General features: G+C 42.0%; 1 pseudogene; it reads left to right on the forward strand.

Moving 5' to 3' along the window:
* Positions 1-3,179: 3,179 nt before the first annotated feature.
* On the forward strand, positions 3,180-3,854 carry LOC123808126 (annotated as a pseudogene).
* The last annotated feature ends 20,993 nt before the right edge of the window (positions 3,855-24,847 follow it).

A 24,847-nucleotide genomic window follows, 5' to 3' on the forward strand; every position in this document is an offset into this window, starting at 1 on the left:
GCTCCTCATATTGGAAGGGCTCTTCCAGATTTGGTTCAAGCAGCTGTCTTTAAAACCACGGAGTTCATGTAAGAGCATGTTGGGATCTGTTTATTCACAAAGAACAAAAAAAATTCTACTTGCAATGTGACCTCTTGGTAAGTGCCCACTTATGGTTGGAGAAACTTTTTAGAATGGGATCGGGATCACCAAAGATGGGATCATGGTAAAAGAGATCTACAAGACACAGAGTGAATTGATGATCAGAAATAGCCACAAACCAATACCTTTTCCCTCAATGATCTGTACAATTTATGCAAAGTGAGATCTTGTTACTTAAACCTGCTTGGAAATTGTTGGAAACCTGTTCTAAGCTTTTAACTTCTTCCTTTGCTCAATCCGTATTTGTTCCTTAAGCAAAGGTTGTTTATGTATTACATTTCATCAACCCTATACTTAATTGTATGTAAAATTTCCTCTTCCCAATAAAAAATTTTATTTTCATATGTTATAATCTTTATTACTCTGTGCAATGTCATTTCAATGTGGTTAAAGAGCAAACTGTCATTTCTTGGTAGAGAGCAAATGTTGCTTCGCCTTGAAACTAAAGAAACATTTGTCTTCACACTTAACGTCCATGCTGTGAAGGAAAAAATGCATTTGATAATTTGACCCACTTTCCCCCATCTCACTTAATGTTAAATTGGGTTTTGCTCACAGACCTTATTCTTGAGACAATTTGGTTAGGGGCCTCCCTGTGTAAGGAATGGCACAGAGCATGCGTCAGTGTATCCTGATTGCTTGTCTTCAGGCTAGCCCTCCACCACCAATTCCTTCCCCAATTTTCTTTTTAATGGCTGTTAAGGTTTGGCAACTCTTTAATCTTCCTCCTCCTCTTCCTCAGTGCTCTGATCAGAAGCTTAGATAGTTTACAGATCCACTGTATAATTTGGGCTATGAAACGTGGCCTATGAAACTGTTGGCTCTGACTAGAGCTCTATGGACTATACAAAGCTCTGCCCCGCTGGCATTCATTCACCTGCCTCTCCAAGTCATCAAAGGGAAATTCTCTAAGCTTGAAGCCACGACCACTTTCTAACAGGTCTCATTGCCTTGTTTGTTTTTATTATAACCTGGAAGCTAATGATATTTATAATACGAATAGCCTCCTTTAACAGTATGTTGAAAAGTCAATAGGCTTAGAATGTCCAATTGTTCTGCACTCTGGCTATTTGCTAATAAGAACTGTTTTCACTGCAAATAGACTTGAAATAGATTTAGTCTCAACTTTTGAGTAGCTGACTTGTCAAATTTAGAGAGGAAAGGGCAGTGTTCCTCTACGTGTATTAGTTGGAACCCAAACTTTTTAGGTACCCGACACTATCTGGTCACATGAGTTTGGGAAGCACGCACCACTCCCCCACCGTGGACGGCCGTCATCATTGTTAGGGTTCTCAGAAGCCTTGCAGTGAAGGAACCCATTGAACACTGTTGATCACAGCGCTTCCCAAAGTTATCTAGCTTGAGAACCCCTTTTTCATTTGAACACGATGTCTACTAGCATCTCAGAGACTCCACTTTGGGAAATATTCATTGTGATTAGATCTGGTGGCTTTGCTTTTTGGCTGTTGATTTCACATACGGTTTTCTGTATTGATCTCCTTAAATCTTTCACTGTGAGAAGCCAGCGGCCAAATAAAATGTTTTCTGCAATAAGTATCTGATGGTCTAAAAAAAAATGAAGAGCTGAAAAATAATTGTAAATTGTCATTCTTGACAATTTGGACTTTTTTTAATGAAAGTTGATATTGCACCTGGGAGTTCAAGTTTGGCAAATGTGCGAAACTCCCACACAAACACATTTTTTACAGTGTAAACCAGCTGTCAGTACGATGATTCCTGAGTCAAAAATACAGGCTACTTTTGAAAGTTGAAGCTTGGAACTGATTTTGAAATGAAATTCTGGGTATTCTATGAATTATAATATTTTAAAGAAGTATAATTTTAATGTATTCAGTAGGCAGGGTAATTCTGAAAGTTTTGTTCTACATTTTGGAACAGACTGCTGAGGCACATCCTTTTTTTAGCTTTCTGAATCATCTTTTCAGGATATTACAAAAATTCCAAAGTCTTTACGGTAAAAGTAAAGTGTAATAGGGAGTTACTTTCTATCTAAGTTTATTTGATGAAAAATCCCATATCTTCTAGACAGATTTACTCTTTATTTGTATGTTCTGCATTCTGATTGCCTGGCCTAACCTTACATGTCTCCTTTCTGATGCTAAAACACACGCAAACATTGGTAGACTTTTCACTAGGTGATGATTGCTTATAGGAATCAAGGGAAGATGGGAAGGGCTGTTTGCTGTAATGTTATGTCTCTGGCTCCTCTGAAACCACTTCAGGAATATTTTTATTTCTAACAACAATGAATAGGATCTAACGTGTATTCTTTTTCAAAGGAAGATCTTTCAAAAGCTAAGTGTTTGCCCCTGTGTTCCCTGACACAGTGTCTGGGAGGCTGGGCAGCCTTCCTGGAGAATGTCTTTTCTTTGAAGCTCTGTGTTATTACATAGGCCTAAGGCGATGGAAAGGTGCGGGGTGACCAGCCGTCCCGGCACTAGAGGACAGGGTGTCCCGGGTCACGGAACTTCTCAGTGCTAAAACAGAGAGGCTCCTCGGCCCCTGAGACAGACTGGTCACTTGACACAATGAATAAAATGAGTATAGAATCATCCAGAAGGCTGGCTTATGTAGACTGTGGGGTCCAGATTTAGAGTTTTAAATTGCCGTGCTTCATTCAAAAAGGCAGATTTTAGCTGAATTTATGTCCAGCCCATGGCAAAGGCATGGGGTAAGTTATAGGATGGGTGGGCACTGGAAGAGAACTGGGGATATGTTAACTGTTAATAATCCGAGGTGCTTTTATCAGACAGCCTCAAGTTTACTTGGGAGACTAAAAGAAAAATGATCAAAGCTCATTTAGTGCTATTTTACTTTATAAACCAGGGACAGAAGACATTTTTGTTACTATGGAGTCTTTGTTTTAAATGTTCTTCCTGTTTCCCCAGAAATGATAGTGGAATATTGGCCTAGAGTCTTTAGCACAGCGTAAGCTGGGCGGCCTTGGCACAGATAACGTCCCAACTTCATACTTTAATAAGTGCCTCTGAGACACGAGCTATTTCAGTGTTTTTCCAATGAGATTGTTGCCTCACTTCCAACAAAAGGACCTGGGGTACTCGTTAAAGGTGCAGCCATTCCTCTCCCTGCCCGCCTTAGCACCGCTCCAGCGACACTGTGCTCAGTTCTGGACTGTGCTCAGCCAGCGCCGCTTTGGTCTCCTTCCAGCCTCCATCCCGATCGTCTGCCGGGACCTCATCAGCCACGGTATGATGTTCTCCGACAGCCACACCATCCGGGGCTCAGATGGGCTGTGCCTGGAGGTACAGGGGAAGATGGTCAATAGGACAGAGTGACACTGATGGCTTGTTTGTTGATGGAAATACCTCTGCCGAGGTTTCCCAGGGCGAAGGTACTGAAAGCACCATCATCACTGGTGTTGTCATTGTCCTGAACCATCACTTGCAGGAAACCAGCTTCACAAAGGAAGACTAAAGGAAGGACATCAAAGATGACATGAAAGCAATCACAGGGAATCTTGAAAGACAGAAGCCAGCAAGAGTAAAGCCTTTTATGACAGGGGCTGCAGAACAAACCAAGCACATCCTTGCTAATTTCAAAAACTTACTGGTTCTTTATTGGTGAAAACATGAATCCAGACAGCATGGTTGCTCTGCTGCACCGCTGTGCAGATGGTGCAACCCCATGCACGGTTTCCTTTGAGGATGGCTTAGGAAATGGAAAAATGCTAACAGAGTTGACAATTTGGATCTGTCATCATACCTGGCTGCTGTTTTTCACGCACACACCATGACTAGGACAAACAAGACTGATGCCATCTTGAGCTCCTCATTTATTTTGACCTTGATGTGTTTGGAGCAGAGGCATTATTTTTTAAGAAAAAAAAAACGTGTCAGGTAAGTTGTCTAAAAATAAAATGCATTTAAACTTAAAAAAAATGCGGGCATTTCCCAGACCTATAAAATCAGATCTTTCTGGCTATGGCCTGGGAATCTGCATTTAAGTAAACTCCTCATGGGATTCTTAAGTACTTCTCCCTTTGACATTATGTAAAGTTTGCAAGGCTTATTTCAAATTTTACTCATTATGAAAACAGTATTTCTAAAGGAAATTTTCATTGAAGTACACCTTTAATCCATCCGATAATTGTTTTTATGATTTTTTCCTAATATTTGCACATATACACCCATTTTCACACAATTATAATCATAAGACATGCACATGCACAAATTTGCATTTCCTCGGTGTTTTCTCGTGAGCTTTTGACCATACACTATAGTTTCACAAGTGATCACCCTTTATGTTTGCATAATAGTGCTTTAGGCAGATGTGCCAGAATTAATCCCAAGAAAGGGTTAGGATTGTATTTTTTCCTAATCTGTTTCAGTAATTCATTCCAGTAAATTTCAACGATTAGATTTCAGGGTGAGCTCTTTTATAGACCAGGAGGAAGGGGTATCTCCAAGCAGCCATTATTTCCTTGATATGATGGGTTTTGGTGTCATTTGAGAGGTCATTTTAGATCTGAGCGCTGATTGGCTAGGGGGGCAGGCTCATATTGTTGGGACTTTGGGTCATAATATGAAGGATAAGAAATAGAGCGTGTGGAAAGAAAAGTGCTTCTGGATAGCCTTTGCTTTGTGATTTCCCTTGCCTATTGCTTCTCATTCTCCATGTCTCAGCTTAGAGCTCTGCCCTGCCTCCTAATGGCTGTTTTCCTTTTTTTTCCCCAGTCATAAAACCCTGTATTTTTAACTGTGCTTCATCTGAAGCAAGGTGTGGCTCAGTGCCTAAATTCCAGGCTATAAGATGTCAATGGACGTTTCATGTGCAACTTCCAGAAAATACCTTTAAAGGGAGAGGTTATGTCCTTCTTTGCTCCTTTATTCTTCCTACTGGCAGGATATGGAAGTGATGGCTGGAATCTGAGTAACCATCTTGGACCACAGAGGCCTGTGCTGAGTGTGGTAGAAAAGCCACAAAGGAATCCAAAGCAAATACCAGCATGGGTTACTTTCCCTAAGACCTTTATATGAGGAAAATTAATTTCTCTCTGGTTTAATCCAGTATAATTTTGTGTTCTCTGCTAAATGCAGTGGAGTCAAATTCTAACTAATCCATAATTCCCCTCCAGAAAGTTTTCTCTGAAACTCAAAGACTAAGTTCGGTGTTCCTGTTTTGTATTCCCACATCCTTTTCATTTATATAGTTTGCTAGATTCTAAGTGTCCTGAGGGCCAGCTAGGGCAAATATTCTAGAAACCAGAAAACTAAGTATATGGTGACCAGTAGAATAACAGGCCCAGTCCTGTAGTGTCGGCCTTGGTGGGGATTCACAGGCTGGCTGACAAGCAGTGCTTCCCATGTCTAGATGGCCCATCAGAATGACCAGGAAACTTTAAAACCATTCTGGACCTCCAGAATTCAAGATTTCAGGATGGGAGCTGGGAGTGTGCATCTTTTAAAAGCTCCCCAGGTGAGCCTGAAGCCCACCAGGGTTCAGACCAAAATAGTGTTTGGGAGCTATGGCACAGTGTCAGGATTTCCTTCCCACCGACACACCATTTTCTCTCTCGCACTCTCTCTGTCTCTCTCCCTCCCTCCCTCCCTCCCTCCCCTATCCCATCACTTTAAGAGCTAGTAGTTCAATGCCTTTCCAGATTCATACTTAATGCAATTGTTAAACTCTTTTTAACTTGAGAGTGGCTCCCCATACATAGATAAAGGGGTGGAGAGAGCTTGAACAGGAGGAATTTTACACTAACAAGATAAATATAAGCACTTTTCCACCATCTGCAATGAACTTGTTTCCTTGTTTCGTTTCTCCCCATCAACCCCCACTACTTGAAGCTCCAAGAGAGTGGGAATATTGACTTTCTTGCTTGACGCATTATCCTTAACACCTAGCACTGTGCCTGCAACATGCGACATGTTTAATAATATTGGTTGCATTAGTTAATAGGTAGGAGTTACACTTTTTTGAGCACCTGCTACATACCACTGTGCCTGGTATTTAATATGAGAGGCAGGGGTACAGCAGGTCAACTTCCGACTCCCTTTGGCCTGAGAAGACAGTCCAGAGCACTGGTGAAGTCTGAAGCGCTCGCACTTGCAAAGTGTCTTCCTGAGAAGGCACTGTGACCGTGACCAAGCAGGTGACTTTCTGGAGCTGGGTAGAAGTGACTTGAGCACACGACCTCCTGATGCCCCAGTCTTGAGCAGGGCCACACCTTGTAACAAGTGGGTAGATGTCAGAGAAGACCCGGAAGTAGGTAAAGATACCAAATATAAACAAAGGTGATAATAGAGGCCACTGATTCAGGACACGATTCTACTGCCCTAAGAGGAAGTCTGGAGTCATCCTTTGTAACAGTCCAGCTCTGGTTCGCTTAGCAAACCTGGGTCTGCCCACTCCATCAAAAACAAGTCTGAACAAGCCGGGCATTGTCCATCAGATACCCAGGCATTTTTGACGGTTGAGTTCTGAGCACCAGCCAAAAGTAAATTGAGAACTCCAAGTCATCCATCATGCTTTAGCCACGCGTGAGGTTAATGCCTCATCTTTTAGAGGCACACAAAGGGCCGTTTGAGTAGGAAAGTCCCACCAAATCCCACTGAAACACACAGCCCACGTTCGGATCATCTTTCTCAACAGCGTCTTGGTTTGGAAGGCACAGCTGTTGCTGAGACCCCTGAATACAGCCTGCTGTTCTCTGTGGAAGCTAGGGTAGATTAGCATGGTGAACTTGATATACAGGAAAGCCCTCCGGACTGCCCCTTCCTCCAAATAGCCAAGCTGTGAGAGCCAGGGTGCTTGCCAAGGCATCTCTGTCTGCTGGCCAGTGGGCAAAACTGGGTGGAAGTTGAATTCATCGTACGACTTGGGGAACGTTGGCACCCTGTCAAGGAACCTCATTCCATCGAATCAGGAATAGAAAAAGCTCCACTTCATACTGGAAAGTCCCCCTCGGGAATGAGCGCCCGGCCCTTCTGCTTCCTGGGACGATGATTAGGAGAAGTGGCTTTCTCTGACTCAATCCCCAGAAGTGTGGCTTTTAGAAACTCTCAGGAAACATGAGACATGCACCAAGAACAAAGCTGAAATCAGGTTTAGGTTTCTAACAGCTGTGGTGTTCAAATGGTTTCATACTGAAGAAGCTGAGGAACAGCTGCAGAGTTAGTCCTTGTTGGGACAAGAGGTGCTGGATGAAAATACACCGGAGACACAACTGGCATGACTTACTCCCTCAGCCAGTTCCAAGTTATGTCTTGCGTTCTGTGAAGTAAGGTGGAAAATGAGTGATCTGCTACAACCTACCCAAAGTGAATACATGGAGTTAGCTACCCCCAGCCCCTACAACTTCCCAGATTCGGGTTAACATTTCTGCTTCAAGATGCTCCAAACTCATAGAGTTCTAAGAGATCGTTACGTTTTCTCGTCTACATATGGGAATGGCATTGTCCTCCCGTGTCGTTCCTCCTTCTTCTGTCGACGACAGGCACTGTTGGTCACAGAGCCCTTGCCTTCTTTCACAGAGGCAGCCCAGGGAGTCCTTAGTAATGCTATGGAGTTGACATTCAAGGTAGAAGAGCGTCCCTGACCTATCCCAGCTCATGCATTTTACAGACAGAACACTGAGTCAGGGAGGAAGGAATCTGCCCAAAGTTACTCAGTGAATCTGTATTTGTAGGAAGGGAAACGAGGGCTCAGAGTTGGTAGAAATGTCAAGTAAAAAATGAGTCACTACTTACACACTTACTGTGCTGTGTTTGTTCTCTCTGTTTTCAACATTAATCAAACTTTTAAAAAATGTTTTTTTCCTTATATAAAAGCAATAGAAATACAAATGAATGAAACAAAAAAATCACCTAAAAGTATTACCCATACATAAGGCCATCACGTTAAGCCAAGGACTATAGACTATATTTAGATATATAGATATAAATATATAGATATAAATATAGATATATAGACCTACAGCTATTATATGTTTGTCTTCTTATAAAGGAGTAGTCAAGCTTCCTTTTTAGAGTTCCTGGTTACAAGAAATTCTTAACAGAAACACTACTTCAGGTCGTACATACCATCGAAATGGACCCACATTGTACATATTATTTTATAACGTGCTTTATGTAAATGTTCATCAATTATAATGTCTAAATATGCATTTGACATCTGTTGTTAGACATGTAGACTGTTACCAAAGTTTTGCTACTCTAAGTATATCCTGGCTAACTCTTTGCTCACAACTTCATTGTTTTCCAAAGGGCAGGCACATTTTTAAAGGCTCTTGACACACATTGACACATTGCTCTCCAATCAATCTGGAAGCAGGGGCCCAGCAGTGTCTGCAAACTAAGGTTATGCTTTTTAGCAAACTTACCATCACAGGATCTCATCATTCATTGGTGTTGTTCTTTTATCCCCCTGTCTGTATGCTTTCTGTATCACGATAGAGTACAGAATTCCCAAAGGCAAAACTAGGCTTTTGTAGTCGCCACGGTGAGATGAGAGAGAGCTAACAATGAATTCACATTTACTGAAAGTTTACCAAGTGCCAGACATCAGACAGTTCGTAGGGTTCACAGCAACTCTTTTGTAGGGGAAGCCCAGAAAGGTTGAGCAACTCGCCTGATGCCACACAGGGACAAAGCCTGGGTAAGTCTGACTGCAGCCTGCATACCACCCCCTTTGCCATGCTGCCTCCACGTAGTCCCAACAAATAAATGCTCGTACATAGTTCTTTTCCTCTGGTAGCACAGACCTGAGCCCCTCTGAAGGGAGCAGCCATAGAAATGTTCTAAAAATGCGGTCTTCGTTTTCCCAGTCAGTCCTGACTTGACTAGCCCCAACGGATTTCAGCAATGTTCAGCTGGGTTTGAGGGTACGACCCGAGGTAGTATTTTTATTAAGTATTTCTTATGACTGGGAACTCTAAGAAGGAAGCTTGAGTTATCCCATACAAAAATACAGCCATCTAAGATTATCAGTGGCATTTCCTTTTTATAGTGTTTGGTGCTAATAATAGCCCCAAACTCCTCAACTCAACTTTCCAGCTTTTTAAAAGAACAGTGCTTCGGAGAATGGGATTTATGCCACCTACTGTTTTCCTGGGGCTTCCTTGAGGGAAAAGACAGAAGGCTCGGGAGTCAATGGCAATTCCAGTCTCCAGTCTCATTGCTGCCCAGGGACCTGCTGAGGGGCCCCTGGCTGCTCAGCAGGAGAGAGAGAGAGAGAGAGAGAGAGAGAGAGAGAGAGAGAGAGAGAGAGAGGGAGAGAGGGGAGAGAGGGAGAGGGAGAGGGAGAGGGAGAGAGAGAGGGAGAGAGAGAGGGAGAGAGAGAGATTCTGCAAAGGAAGCAAGGAAGCACGTAGGCAGCAGGAGGAGAGAGGCCACGAGGGTATTCATGAAGAACTCAGAACTAAGTCAGGTTACTGTCCTAGATTCCAGGGAGCTGAGTGGAAAAAAGAGGCCTCTTGCTCCGGGCTGCTGTGCTTTGGCCAACCCTGCTGCTGCGGGGCCAGCACGCGGTGCCTGCTGGGACCCGAGCCCGGACTGCAAGCTCGAAGATGGTGAGCAGTCTTGGTGAAGCGGAGAGTGGTTTTACAAACGGACATGTTCCCTGCAGGTCTCCTGCCATTGCCCACCCCCACGTTTCCCCCCCTGCGGGTCTGCCCGTGGAGGCCGCTCCCTGTGGGAGGGCTTGGGGAGCAATTCACGTGTTTCATGACCCTTTAAAAAAAATCATTTTCTGGAGGTATAGTAATATGCACCCATTTTAAGTGTGCATACAAATGTACCGACAAATGTACCACACAGCCACGACGATCCAGACTGAGAATGCTTTCATCGTCTCAAGAAATTCTTGTCTGTCCCTTCTGGTCGACCCTGTCTCCCTCCCCCGCCTGCCCCAGGCCACCCCCAATATACTCTCTGTCGTCGAAGCTTAGTTTTGACTTTTCCAGAATTTCATAGAAACTGAATCATAAGGTGCATCAGATTCTGCTTCAGACCTCCTTTACTCCGCAAAGATGTTTTTGAGATTCATCAATGTTGAACATATTATAGCTGGGGGTTTTTTGTACTGCTGAGTAATATACTGTTATATGGATGAGCCACACTCTGTCCAGCCATTTGAGTCTGCCAGTTTCTGATCATGATGAATGAAGTCGCGGTGCATACTCCAGTAAAACTCTTTTTGTGGGCACAAGCATTCATTTCTCTTCAGCAAATACCTAGGCGTGGAATTGTTGGTCGCAGAGTGAGTGTATGTTTACCTTAAAAAGAAACCGCCAAACTGTCTGTCAAAGTGGACTCTCTGGAAGTTCTAGCTCTTTCCCATCCCTACCCCTCCCCGGTGTTGTCTGTGAAGTCTGGTCATTCTCAGTGGTGTAGAGTGGTACCTCCCAGTGGTTTCGCTTTGTCTTTCCCCGATAGCTCGTCACAGCGAACATCGTCTCATGTGCTGGTCCATCATTTATACACACACACACACACACACACACACACACACACACACGTAATATATTTGCATATATATAATCTTTTTTGAAGGGGCTGTTCAGATCTTATGTCCATTTTTTAAAGTTATCTTCTTTGTATTGAATTTTCAGTTCTTTATATGTTCCGGCTCCAAGTCCTTTATCTAATATTTGCATGACACACATTCTCTCCCAGATTGTGGTTTGCTGTTTCGGTTTCTTGAGAGTGTCTTTTAAAATGCAGAAGTGGGGGTTTTTGTTGTTGTTATTTTGATGAAATCTAATTTGTCAGTTTTTCTCTGTGGTTTATACTTTTATGTCATGTTTATGAAATATTTGCCTACCTCAAGGTTGTGAATATTTTCTCCTATGATTTTTTTCTAGAAGCCTGTAGTTTTAGCTTTTACTTTTAGTGCTGTGATTTATTTCCAGGTGATTTTCTTTCCATATGGATATCCAGTTGTTCCAGTGCCGTTTACTGAAAAGATCATCCTTTTTCCTTTTGAATTACGTGAGCACTTCTGTCAAAAATCTGCTAAACATAAATGTGGGTTTATTTCTGGATCTACTGCTCACCAGCTTCATGACCTGGGACAAGGACACTGCCTCTCAGAGGCTCCATTTCTTTATCTGTAAAATGGGATAATAGTGCCTAGTTCTAGGGTACTCTCTCCCTTCAGGGAATAAACGTGTATTCAAGATTTGTCACTGCGCTTGGCATAGTAAGTCCTACATAACCCTGGACAGTTATTATTCCTGGTCTGAATACTAACATCAATTATATTTACAAAACTAATTTCCATTTGTAAAGTACTGTTGAATATACTCTTTGATGTGATCTTGTCCTGTTCCGTCTCAGGCTTCAAGACCCCTGACAGAAAGAGATGTGAGATAGTCATCCTCGCACATAATCTGTCCTCAGTAGGCACTGTCATTTCCTAAGGGGCAGGGGCTGTGTTTTACCCTTCTCTGCGTTCCCTGCCAGGACCTACATAGCGCCCGGCCACATCCACACTAGGTGTTCAATGGCAGTGTGGTTTCGTATAGTGGGACAAGAACGTATTAACATTCCCCATGAAATTGGTCATGTCGGCTGTCTTTTGCTTTTCCCTCCCCAGAGATCTGATGGGCTCTGAACCAGCCTCGATGATCAGCCCATGACTCCCACATTGCACCCCTATCTGGCCTGTGTCCACCCTCCCTTGTGTTTCCAACACCCTCACAATCAATAGGTTTAAAACCTCATTCATGGTGGTTATCTGAATCAAAGCTCTTTTGTTTGCAAGAAGCAGAAACGCACTCCAGTGAGCTCAGGTAGAAAGCCGTGCTTCTTGAAGGGTTGCAGGGGAGCTCACACAAACGGAGGGTGGGGACACGGGGGCTTGCAGGACAGCTTGCTAGACTTAAGTGGCCGAGGGCAGCCTCACGGAACAGCAGCATTTGAAATGAAGTCTGGCTGCACTTGAAAAGGTGAACGTGGTGTGAAATGTTTTCTCCGGTAGATGGAACAAGTTGGATAAAGGCAAGAAGATAGGAATGTGCTAGTCATTCTCCACCCTGTGGTTATTTGGAAATTCAGCTTGTCTTCGCAACTGGATTCTCAGTAAGAGCTTGACCTTATATTTCTTCATATTGCTTTAGAACAAAATAACAGCAAAGATTATCATCACCAGCACCACCAGCAGCACCAGCAGCAGCAACACAACTCTTTATTCAGTACTTACATTGTGCCAGGTACAGTGCTAAATTATTGTCCATATTTTTTTTTCTAACCCTCATAACACCTTTGAAGTCTTTTTTTAAAAGATTTTATTTATTTATTTTTTAGAGAGGGAAGGGAGGGAGAAAGAGAGAGAGAGAGAAACATCAATGTGTGGTTGCTGGGGGTCATGGCCTGCAACCCAGGCATGTACGCTGACTGGGAATCGAACCTGCGATGTTTTGGTTCGCAGCCCAAGCTCAATCCACTGAGCTATGCCAGCCAGGGCTCACCTTTGAAGTCTTAATAGATGAGGAATCTGAAGCTCAGGGGGGATGTGTTCTTTAACTTGATCAAAGTGATTGCTTAAAAAACACAAAAGAAGAGAGACTGGATTCCAACACAGGGCTGCCTGTGTCCCAAAGTCCCTTAATCCTGAACCCTAAGGCTTCTTCAGAACCTGGTCTTAATCCTCAGCTTGCCTGTTGAATGAAAAAGGCTCCATGTGATTGCACTGGAAATTTCCACGCAGTCATCGAAGACTATTAAACAGTGAATGCAATCCTGAACTAAACGTTTTTTCGTGATGACTTCATCCATCGTGAAGGTTTCTGGCTCTTTGAAAAAGACAATTATTTCTTCTGACAAGCCTTTCTTCAGATGGGATCTTGATTGCCAAACCTTGCAGGAATACTGACACAGGGAGGAAGTCATTGCTCAGCCCCAGTTAGCATTGCTAATCTTTGGGCAAACTGCTCCTTTTAAAGTTGGTTCCTCGGCTTGGCTCTTTACCTAGAGAACTTCGGTTACTGAGAACTTGTGGGAGGAGCTTTCGAATTGATACTGATCAATAAGCTTCAAGAGGCTGGGAGGAAGTGATGGGCTTAGGTGACCCCCCGATGACCTCCCTGCGGCAAATGCACTTTCAAGGTGTCTACAGCAGTATATTTGTCAAGCCCAGATCCTTATTCAGAGAAAAAGGTAACCTTGTACCCTTGTTCCACTTTCTGAGATACAATCCTTGGGCCATCAGAGAAAAAAACCCTCCATCTGGCCTCTGACTCATGCTGCCCCGTATACCACCGCAATTACTCGGGGTCTGTAAAAGAGGAAGCAGGGCTATGCAGAACGGCCTGGCCCAGGAAGGAATATCCGTTTTTCCAATGGGTGTGCAGGGGCACCACCCACTGTTGGCATTAAATCCCAGCTCTACTCTGCCCTCAGCATCCTGTTCTGGTGATTTGTCAACATCCAGTCTCATAAATATAGCTCTGAGGTTGGTTGCTAACAGAACTTGTTTGCATCTGTATAACTCTTTGTAGTCTGCAAGGTATTTTGAATCATTTATTGGTCCATCCATCTATTCATTTGTTCAGTAACTACATACTTCATAATAATAGTAATGTTATGGGCCCACCATGGAGCGGGCATTGTGCCTGTCATAGAGGCTGCAGTGATAATCAAAGGAGTTATACAGTCACGGTCACTGCCATCATGGAGTGGGAGTTGGTAGTCTAGGGCAGTGTTTTGTTGTTGGTGTTGTTTCTAAACACAGTTCAGTGAAATTCAGTTGAATTGTGTTGTAAAAGGTATTTCTTTCTGAGGATCATGGTCAAAAACACAAAAACCCACTGTGGAGATACTTGTGAAAGATTCCTCAGACTCTCCTCCTCACAGCCCGTGGAGAGCTCATGGAGTCCAGTGCAGAGACAGAAAACATTCCTGCTATTCCCGCTTGTATTCTTCAGGCCTCGTAGCTTGCAAGGGAGGCAAAGGCGATTGAGCCCATCTGTCTTTGCCTTTGATCCCTCTGTGGTTCCCCATCACCCTCAGGACGCAGGCTCAACACCTTAGCCTGACACGGCAGCCACTTGTGGGTGGTCTTGTCTCTTTCTCTCTCTCTCTCCCTGCACTACTGTTATACCATTTCCCTCCTCCTCCTCAGATGCCTTTCTCACCTCATGCCATAAAAAAGTCAACTCAGATAGCTTGTAGATCTAAATGTAAAATGAAAACAGGAGAGCTTTTAGAGAAACACATAGGAGAACATCTTTCTGATCCTGGGACAGGACACAATTTCTTGAGGACTTGAAAAGTACTAACCATCAAAAAATTGATAAACTTGACTATGCTAAAGCTAAGAATTCCTTTTCACCAAAGTGAGTGAACAGGTACTTCATAAAGTGGAAGAAGATATTTGCATATGTATCTGACCAACGGCCTGTACAACTCCCACAAACCAATACGAATAAAACAGACCAGTCAATTAAAAAGATGGGAAACAGACCTGAACAGACTCTTCAGAAAAGAGGGTATCCAATGCCCGATAATCATTTGAAGACATTTGCAGTGTTATTAATTATTAAGGAAATGAAAATTAAAACACAATTCTATATCTACACAGTCATCAGATGTCTGAAATTTTTAAAAAGGGAAAATACTGCTCTGCCCAGGTAGCTCAGTTGGTTACAGTGTCGTCTTGATATACCAAGGCCGCAGGTTTGATCTCCCCTGGTCAGGGCACATACAAAAATCAACCAGTGAATGCATAAATGAGTAGAACAACCCTCTCTGTCTCTTTCTCTCTGTCCGTCTCCCCCTTACCCTCTCTCTCTAAAGTCAATATAAATAAATAAATTAATTAATTAATTAATTAAAATAAAATAAAAATACCAAGTGAACCCAGAACTCTCTTAAAAAGCTGGTGGGGTGTAATTTCGTGGAATCATTTTGTTAAACTGTTTACCATCTCCTCTAAAGTGGATAGATACTATGACCCAGCATTCTGTGACCCAGCTGTGTCACTCCTAGGGGTACACCCCAAAGAAGTGCAGACATATGTTAACCAAAAGAACATTTACGGCAACACAATTTATAATGGTCTCAGTCTGGAAACTACCCAAAGGCCTATAATTAGAAGAATAGGTAAGTAACTTGCGGTGCACGCCACTAATAGCACAGCATGCAGGGTAAGCCACCTATAACTACGTAAACAATATAGTGGAATCTCACAAATATAACAGTAAGCAAAAGACAGCACATCCCAACTCCCCTGGTCCCACTCCCATAAACCATATGCTATGTGACTTCATTTCTACAAAGTACAAAAAAAGGCAAAATTAATCTATGCTATTAGAAACCAGGCTAACAGTTACCTTTAGTGAAAGAGGGACTTAGGACCAGAAGGTGTCAAAAGGGGGTTGGTGGGTTGCTGGTCATGTTCTCTTTCTTGATCTGGGTATCAATCATATGGGTGTGGTCAGGTTGTGAAAATAATTGAGCTGTGTGTACGGTGTGTGCACACAATGTGTACATGTATGTTGCATTTCAATACAAAGTTAAAAATATAAATAATGCCGCAGTGAACATCCTTGTCGCTGTGTCTTTGTAGACATCCTTCTCTGTTTTTGTTTGACTAAATTCCTGGAATTGGAGTTGCTGAGTCAAATGCTGTGAACATTTTATGGCTTTAGGTATGTATTGCCAAGTTGTCAATATTTATCTCTGTCTCCCTGTGCCTAGCACCACGCCGCTGCCTAATAGACATTTGGTACATAGATGAATGGATGAATAAATGAAGACCTTCTCTCAGTTCCTTGAATGAATCAGGCCCTTTCAAGCCTAAGAGCAGTACTAAGAGCAGTTCCTGTTTGCTCTGTCTGGAACTCTCTTCCCCCATTTTTTAAAAAGATTTTATTTATTCATTTTTTTGGAGAGGGAAGGGAGGGAGAAAGAGAGGGAGAGAGAAACATCAATGTGCAGTTGCTGGGTGTCATGGCCTAGCAACCCAGGCATGTACCCTAACTGGGAATCGAACCTGCGATGCTTTGGTTCACAGCCTGTGCTCAATCCACTGAGCTATGCCAGCCAGGGCTTCTTCTCCCATTCTTTATGCCACTGACTCTCAGCTTAAAAGGCACTCAGCGGAGAGCCTTTCCCCACCATACAGTCTAAGGTAGTCCTCCTCTTCTACGTTCTTTCTTAGATTTTCTGCTTTACAAACCCCAGTGTGTAGTTATTATATTTTATTTATTTGTGCAGCTAGTTGCTTCCTTATTGCCATCATCCCATTGGACTCTAAGTGCCACAAATACAGGAGCGGCAGGTGTCTCGTCCACTATTGTAATCCCAGCACCTTACCCAGTGCCTAGGCTGCAGAAGCCCTTTATATTAGTGAGACATTTTCAGCAACAAGGGACGGACTCCTAACCCAGACAAGCTTAAACGAAAAAGAAAACAAAACTGGGGGCTCAAGGAAATGAGACCTTCAAGGGGTGGGTTTCCTTTAGATGTGGCTCGATGGACAGCTTCAAACAACATTATCAGACCCTTGTCTCTCTCTTTCTGTCTCTTGCCACTGTTTGACTTCATTTTCAGACAGGCTTTTCCGTGCAGCGGTACCAAAGAACAACTCCCAGCCCCAAATTAACCCCGTTCGCCGTCTCAGAAGGAAAGGAAGACGCTTTTTGATAGGGCAGTCAGAGTCTTGGGGAGGTCCCTTTGTTCATCAGTCCATCTTGGGGCCACATACCCTTCACCGAGCCAAGCACAGAGGCTGTGGGGATGGAGTTCTATGCCCAGGCCTAGGTTTCTTGACTATCTTCGAGGGGGTGGGTGTGTGGTAGAGGAGGCTTCACCCCACCCAAACCACAAACCCAGATGCGAACAGGTGCAAGACCACCTGGAGTGGAGTTATTTGTCTAGCCTCTAGTCCAGCTTTCCAGTCAACCAGCTGCAGGGACTCAGCCCTCTCACTGGGTGTATGCAGCCATTAACCTAAAAACAGCAACCGGGACCTACAAGTAATTGAGCTATTTTCCAGCTAAGTGGGGCCAGCTGAAATTACGTGCTTCCTTGAACCTTGATTGCCATTTTAAATCAGGCAGCATATTGGCATTCCCTGAATGCCTTTGCCTTTTGCAATTTATTTGAGGTTTAGGTGGAGGTCTGCCTTTTGTAACAAACATGGGTGGAGTTCATGTATGATGTTTTCCTCCTTCACAATCTTTCTCCCAAGCTGGGCCTTTTACACAGTTTTCTTGATGTGTTTCAAGATCACCCCCTCCCCCAACCCCTTCTGTTTTATTCACTTCCTTCAGCTTTAAGCAGATCAACCAAAGTTTACTGAGCTAAGTGACAAACAGGCATTTCCTCATTGGTATGCTGAGGTACAGCAGATATATAAACTCACTGCCAGCCTTAGTATTCACTGCCTTGCAGACTCATCACTTGAGCCTTCCAATTTGGCTCCTCTTTCAGGATTTGGCCATGACCTTGAGGAAGCCAGTTCTCTCTTTCTGGTAGCTCTAGCTGTAAGATGAAATAATTACCTTGTCTACTGAACAAGTTGGTTTCTGAAGTTTGCTCCAGATCCCTGATCCTAGAATTATCTTCCCCTCCAAACCCTGTCCTTAGCAACTGGTGATGAGAAGGTGACCATTAAGAGTGGGGTGGCTGCACAACCAGCCACATGCTTTGTGGGTCTCTGTACAAAATGAGAATGTGGCCCTCTTGTTCAAAAATTATTAAGAATTTCTAGCTAGCAAGGGCAGAGCATTAAGCTAAGGATGGGGCCTTTCTAAGAGTGGGGTCCTGTGCAGCCACCTGGCTTGCACTTTTGTGAAACCACCCCCTCACCCCGCCCCATTGCCTGAACGAATCAGACAGGAACACCAGCTCTGCTTGTGCACCTCCTCGATATTCTGTTTTATGTCTCCACACCTTTTGCAGGGACAGCAAAATCAAGTGCCTAGAAAATAAATGAACCCTGACCGGCATGGCTCAGGGGGCTGGGTGTTGTCTCACAAACCAAAAGGCTGCTGGTTTGATTCCTGGGCAGGGCACGTATCTGGGTTGTGGGTTTGGTCCTTGGTCAGGGCACTATGAGAGGCAACCAATCGATGTTACTCTCTCACATCGATGTTTCTCTCTCACATCGATGTTTCTCTCCCTCTTTTTTCCCCTCCCTCCAAAAATAAATAAGTAAAATCTTTTTTTTAAAGATTTTATTTATTTATTTCTAGAGAGGGAAGGGAGGGAGAAAGTGAGAGAGAGAGAAACATCAATGTGCAGTTGCTGGGGGTCATGACCTGCAACTCAGGCATGTACCCTGACTGGGAATCAAACCTGCGACACTTTGGTTCACAGCCCGCGCTCAATCCACTGAGCTACGCCAGCCAGGGCTTAAATAAGTAAAATCTTAAAAAAAAAAAGAAATGGGTGATGTAAACTGGTTGGTGACTATGACAAAATGGAGAACCAATGTTCTACCTAAAAGGACCAGCTTATACTGATCTCTAGCCAACTGTCACCATAGAGAATTTAAGCCTACTCTTTCCCACCCTTCTAATTTTTCAAGAGAAGCCAGGATAAGGATCTCTTTAAAAATAATAAGTTTACTGATTTCTTTAAATATTGATAACTGTTGAGAAAAATTGTCCAAAGTATGAAAAATGTGGCAAAAGATGACAGCAATTCCTTTCAATGGCATCCAAGAGCAGTGGTTCTGCAATGTGCTTTGTTACCAACAGCATCCGTATCACCTGAGAACAAAGCATCAGCATATATGTAAAAGCATATATACACACATATATGTATACAGTACACATATGCATATGTGTGTATATACATGCTTATATACAAGGGACAGGAGGGAGGAAATCAAATTATTTTGTTATTACAAAATATACTGCCTGTGAAGTGGTAGAGTGTTATTTGAAAATGGACTTGGATTAGCTATGAATTTATTTTGCAAACTGTAGGGCAACCAGTAAAGAAAGGTTTTTGAAAGTGCAGCTAATATGCTAAAAGAGAAAATGGAATTATCTAAGATGTTCAAACAAAACCACAAAAGGCAGAAAAAGAGTAGAAGACAAAAAAAGGAAAAAAGAACAAGAGCAACAAGTAGGAAAATGTAAAAATATGATAGATATTAATCCAACTACATCAATAATCACTGTGAATGTCAATCATCTAAATGCACCAATTAGAAAAGAGATTATCAGAGTGGATCAAAAGCCAATATCCAATTATATTTTGTACACAAGAAATTCACTTTAGATATAAAGAATATATAGATTAAAAGTAAACGATGGAAAAATATACCATGCTAACACTATTCAAAGGAAAGCAGGAACAGCTATATTAATTTCAGACAGAGCAAACATCAAACCAAGATAACTTAGCAGGGATAAAAAAGAGTATTACATAATGATAAAGAGGTCAATATTCTAAAACACCCCAACAATCCTTAATGCATCTGCATCTAATGATAGAGCGTCAAACTGGGTGAGGCACAAACTTAGATTTGCAGAGAAAAGATGACTTCACTAATCTAGTTGGAGACTTCAACCTCTTCAGCACAAATGCACAGGTCCAGCAGGCAGAGAATCAGGAAAGATGGTTGGACTCAGCAATGCTATCAATCAGCTGGGTATAACTGATATCTATAGACTACATCATCAACAACAGCAGAATACATATTCTTGTCAAAATTACATGGAAGAGTCACCACTATAGACCACATTCAGAGCCATACACTACTTCTTAATGAATTTAAAAGAATAGAAATCATGCAATGTTGACTCTCAGACCACAATGGAATTAAATTAGAAAAGAATTCACGGAATTCATGGAGATAAAAGAATATACTTCTAAATAATACAAGACAAAGAAAAAATCTCGAGAGAAAATGTTTTGAAATAAATGAAAATGAAAACACAAGTTATCAAATATATGAGATACAGTGACATCAATGCTTAGAGGGAAATTTATACCATTTCATGCATATATTAGAAAAGAAGAAAGATCCAAAATCAATAATCTATGCTTCCACCTTCAGAAACTAGAAAAAAAGGAGCAAATTAAATCCAAAGTAAGCAGGAGAAAATAAATAAAAATTAGAGCAGAAATCAATAAAAATTAAAATAAGAAATTAAAGAATATCAGTTAAATCAGAAGCTAGTTCTTTGAAAAGATCAATAAAATGAATAAGCCTCCAGTTAGGCCAACTAAGAAAGGAGGAAAGAAAACCCAAATTACTAAGAACAGAACTGAAAGAGAGAACATTGCTACAGGTCACAGGGACATTAAAAGGATAATCAGGTCACAGGGACATTAAAAGGAATACTACAAATAACTCTACATCCACGAATTTGATAACCTAGATGAAAGAGACCAATTGCTTGAAAGACCTAATTTATCAAAGCAACCCAAGAAGAAATGAGCAAACTGAATAGGCCTATATCCATAAAAGAAATTGAATCAATAATTAGTAGCCTTTCAAAACAGAAAGCACCAGACCCAGATGGTTGCACTGGTGAATTGATTAAAGGAAGAAATTACACCAATTCTCTACAATCTGTTCCAGAGGATAGAAGCAGAAGAAATACTTCCTACCTCATTATATGAGGCCAGCATTACCCTGATACCAAACCAGGCAAAGACATTACAAGAAAACTACAGACCAACATCTCTCATGACTATAGATGTAAAATTTCTCAACAAAACATTAGCAAGTCTAATACAACAATGTCTAAAAAGAATTATGTACCATGACCAAGTGGGATTTGTTCCAGTGTGCAAGGCTGGTTCAACATTCAAAAGCCAATTACAATAATGCAATCTTTCACATTAAACACGCTAAGAAAGAAAATCACACATTAAGAAACTTGATCACCTTCTGCAATTGGCCATTTGATTCTCTCCTCAGTTCCTACCCCTGTCTCTCTTTTCCCCCACCACCCCTTACCCTAATTGTTATAGCGGCAACTTTGTCTTAGGAATCTATGTGTTTGTAGATTCTAGAAAATGCCGGGCACATAGTAAGTGCTCAATAAATGTTATTGGATGAATGATTTCAAGAGCTTTATGGGTTGTCCAAGGGTTGGGGGGATTTGCTTTTTCTCTGGATTTTTTTTAAGGAAAAAAAACAGAACTAAAGACTAATATCTTGAACATAATCAAGAGACTTGAGTAAAAGACTCTCCTTAGGTTCTAATTTCTTCTATCAAAATGGATTCAATAATCCTGACCTGGCTCCTTCATGGAGTATTTGAAGAGCAAGAGAGTTGCTAGGAAACCACACATCTATTAGAATGGCTAAAATCAAAAGAACCAACAATACCAAGTCCTGACGAGGATGCAGAGCAATTGGAACTCTCATACATTGCTAGTGGGGATGCAAAATCATACAGCCACTTTGCAAAATACTGTTTATGGTTTCTTACAAAGTTAAGTAAGTATTTAACCATGAGATACAGCAAGTCCACTCTTAGTTTTTATCCTGGAAAAATGAAAACTTATATTCACACACAACTTGCATATTTACAAGTATAGTGACTTTATTCATAAACATCAAAAACTGGAAACACCTAAATGTTCTTCAACTGGTGAATGGATAAATTAACTCTTGTACATCCACACACTAGAACACTACTGAACAGTAAAAAAGGAACTATTGATACATAGGCAACGTGCACTGTGCTGAACAAAAGAAGCCGGACTCCAAGGGCTACATTTTGTATGGTTCCATATATATATGACAACATTGTAAGAACATACAGCAGATCAGTGATTACAGGGTTTGGGAGTGGGCAGGAGACAGAAGGGAAGTTTTGGGGGTGATTTTGATTGTGGAATTTGATCATATGCATTTGCCAAAACTCATAGCCGTGTACACTAAAAAAATTGGAGCATGCTGATGTATAGAAATTATACCTGAATAAACCAAACTTCAAAAAAAGTGCTAGTTCCCAGGAAGATGATGGCAAAGTTCTCACAGGGCCAACGTTATGCTCAGAGTAAGGGCCCATGAAGACAATTCACCCAGGAGCAACTCAGAAGTCTGTGCAGAGCCAGAATGAAATGACTATTATTAATCACTTAGGTCATAACTTATTATTTAATAAACAATGTAGTGTGCCTTCCCCATGCTGGGAGGCTGAGACGAGAACAAAGTCCAGCCCCTGTTCAGAAGGGCCTACCTGCGGAGTAGGGGCAGGGTACGGAAAAGACAATTAAGATATCACATGAATCATTATCTTTGATAATAATGAAAGAATCAGTATATAATTAGACTCTTCGCACATCACACAACTAAAAGCACAAGTTAAGCATTATAAATATGTTCCACATGCCTGTACTGAATAGCAGTAGAATGAAATAATAAAAGCTAGCATTTGATTGCTTACTATGCGAGGGGCACTGTGCTAAGCACCCATTTAAGCCTCACAAAAACCCTATGAGCTATGTTGAACGAATTCAAAAAGTCTGGAGGTTTTGCTAGAAATAAATGATAAAGATTTATTCAAGGGCCTTGGAGTTTGCAATCTGGAACACAGGCGAAACCCCAGAAGCGTTCCAAAGAAGAAAGAAAAGTTAAAGGTTGTTATAGTAAAAAGTATGGCCTTGAGAGTTACCAGTCCTGCATGCTGGGCTCTCGGATCGCTCCGGGACTGTTCTGACTCAGATGTCAGGCGGACAGGGTGACGGGAGCCAGGAGTTCTGGCCGGTCAGGGGCGTCTGGGTAATGGATGTCCAGGGGATGTGTCTGTTGAGTCATTCATGGGGCAATCAGATGGTCTGGATGTGAAGGTCCTTCGGTGGGTAGAGACTTACCTGAAGTCAGATGTACATCCAGGCAGTGATTCAAGACAGGAAAAGTTAAAAAAAAAATAAGTTCCTGGGGCTAGTTAGAACAAAATGGACTCTTTCTTTATGCCTTAACCTTCTCCATACTGTTAATAATTTTAGCTGCTTGATTAAAGTGACTTCATTTTATATATTCCCTATCATCCATCCCTGTTTCCTCAGCTAGGAACTACCATTATCAATCAGCATCCTTTATAGAGGAGGTGACAAAGTCACAGAAGTTTTTTGTTTGTTTTTTTGGCCCCTGGTCCCATAGCTGGTCAAGGAGAGCAAAGGGACTACTTAACCCCAGGCAGGATGGCCACCTCCAAACCATGACGGTGTACTGTAGAGGGGCACAGTGACTGCGGTCACCTGGACTCCCGAAGCTTGGAACTGGTTCCTGTCGGTAACTCTACCTCAGATCCCCTAACATCGGAGGAGAGAGGCCAAGCATGTGAAACTTTCTAGAACACCAGGATAAACCATCATTCCTTCTGAGTTCTTTTCCTGTGTTTACTCTTTACCCACCTACCCCCACTACTAAAGTCATACCTAAGTAGTGTAGAAAATGAAAAAGGCAAAAAAAAAAAGAACGAACGAAAGAAAGAAACAAGACAAACAAAAACCAAAACAACCCTCAAACAAACCAAACCAAAAGATTTTACTCATTCATAGTCTCATCACCCAGAGGTGACCACTGCAAACATGTTGGCACGTTTCCTTCTAGTCTTTTTAAAAATGTCTTTTATTTACATAGCTGAGGTCATACCTAAATGTAATTTTGGACTTTGCTTTTCTTCACTTAACATCAGAGGATACAAGTTTTTTAATGTTATTTTAAATGACTGCATAATAATCCATCACATGGATATTTTGTAATTTATTAACTGTTCCTCCACAATTAGATGTTTAAGTTGTTTCCAGTATTTTCAGTATTATAAATAACACCACTATGAACATTCTAGTTCATAAATCTTTGTATGCATTGCAGATTATTTTTTTAGGATGGTTTCCCAGAAATGTAATTAGTAGGTTAAATGTCATGAATATTTTAAAGATTATGTAGGGAAATATAGTATGTTTTATAAACAACAAATACAGCCTTTAAAAATAAATGGGCAGGCTTCCAGGGTCAAAAGTTGTGTATATGTTTATTCCTGTGTATAAGGGTGAGAGGGAGGGATGAGAGACAGAACAGACACTTTCTCACTCCTTGGCCAGAGTTCGATAATTCCTGGACTTTTTCTCTTGTGAGCTACTTCCCAATTTGGGGGCAGGGGGTACATGCTGATTAAATATTGATCTGCTGAGTGCCAGCGAATGGAAGCAAAGTTCAAGTATGGTGCTTGTATACCTTTTGCAAGGAGATGCTCCATAGAATCAGTTGGCCTTGGCCCTTCAGCATTTTTCACCGTGTACAGCGCTGTCACCACCATTATCTCAACAGCTTCTCACAGCTTCTGGGTGGGATGGATTGGGGCAACCCTTCCTATTGCCAGGTCATTCATTGGTCAGACACTCAGGCCCAGACAGACACGGCTTATCCAAAGTCATAGAGCTCATTAGAGAGCGCTGGGACTAGGGTTCCAGTCTCTTGGCTCTAGGGGTAAAGTCCACTGTCATGGACTGAATTATGTCCGCTACCCCCATCAGCATGGCGAAGCCTTCACTCCCAATGTGACTATACTAGGAGACAGGGCTAATAGGACACCAAGGTGTCCCTATAAGGTGACCCATGCAGTTAACCAGCCCTTTGAACAGAAACCAGGAATAGAGATGCGATTGCCATATTTTGCCATGTATAATGTACACCCATGTTTTTTGGCCCAAACTTGCAGGGAAAAAAAATCTTTCACTTTAATTCTTTTTTTAATCAGATTTTTTTCTTTTTTTTTTTTAGATATGGAAATGGT

The sequence above is a fragment of the Phyllostomus hastatus genome, unplaced genomic scaffold (genome assembly GCF_019186645.2).
Source record: "Phyllostomus hastatus isolate PE091 unplaced genomic scaffold, TTU_PhHast_1.1 phas_contig_150, whole genome shotgun sequence".
Lineage (NCBI taxonomy): Eukaryota > Metazoa > Chordata > Mammalia > Chiroptera > Phyllostomidae > Phyllostomus > Phyllostomus hastatus.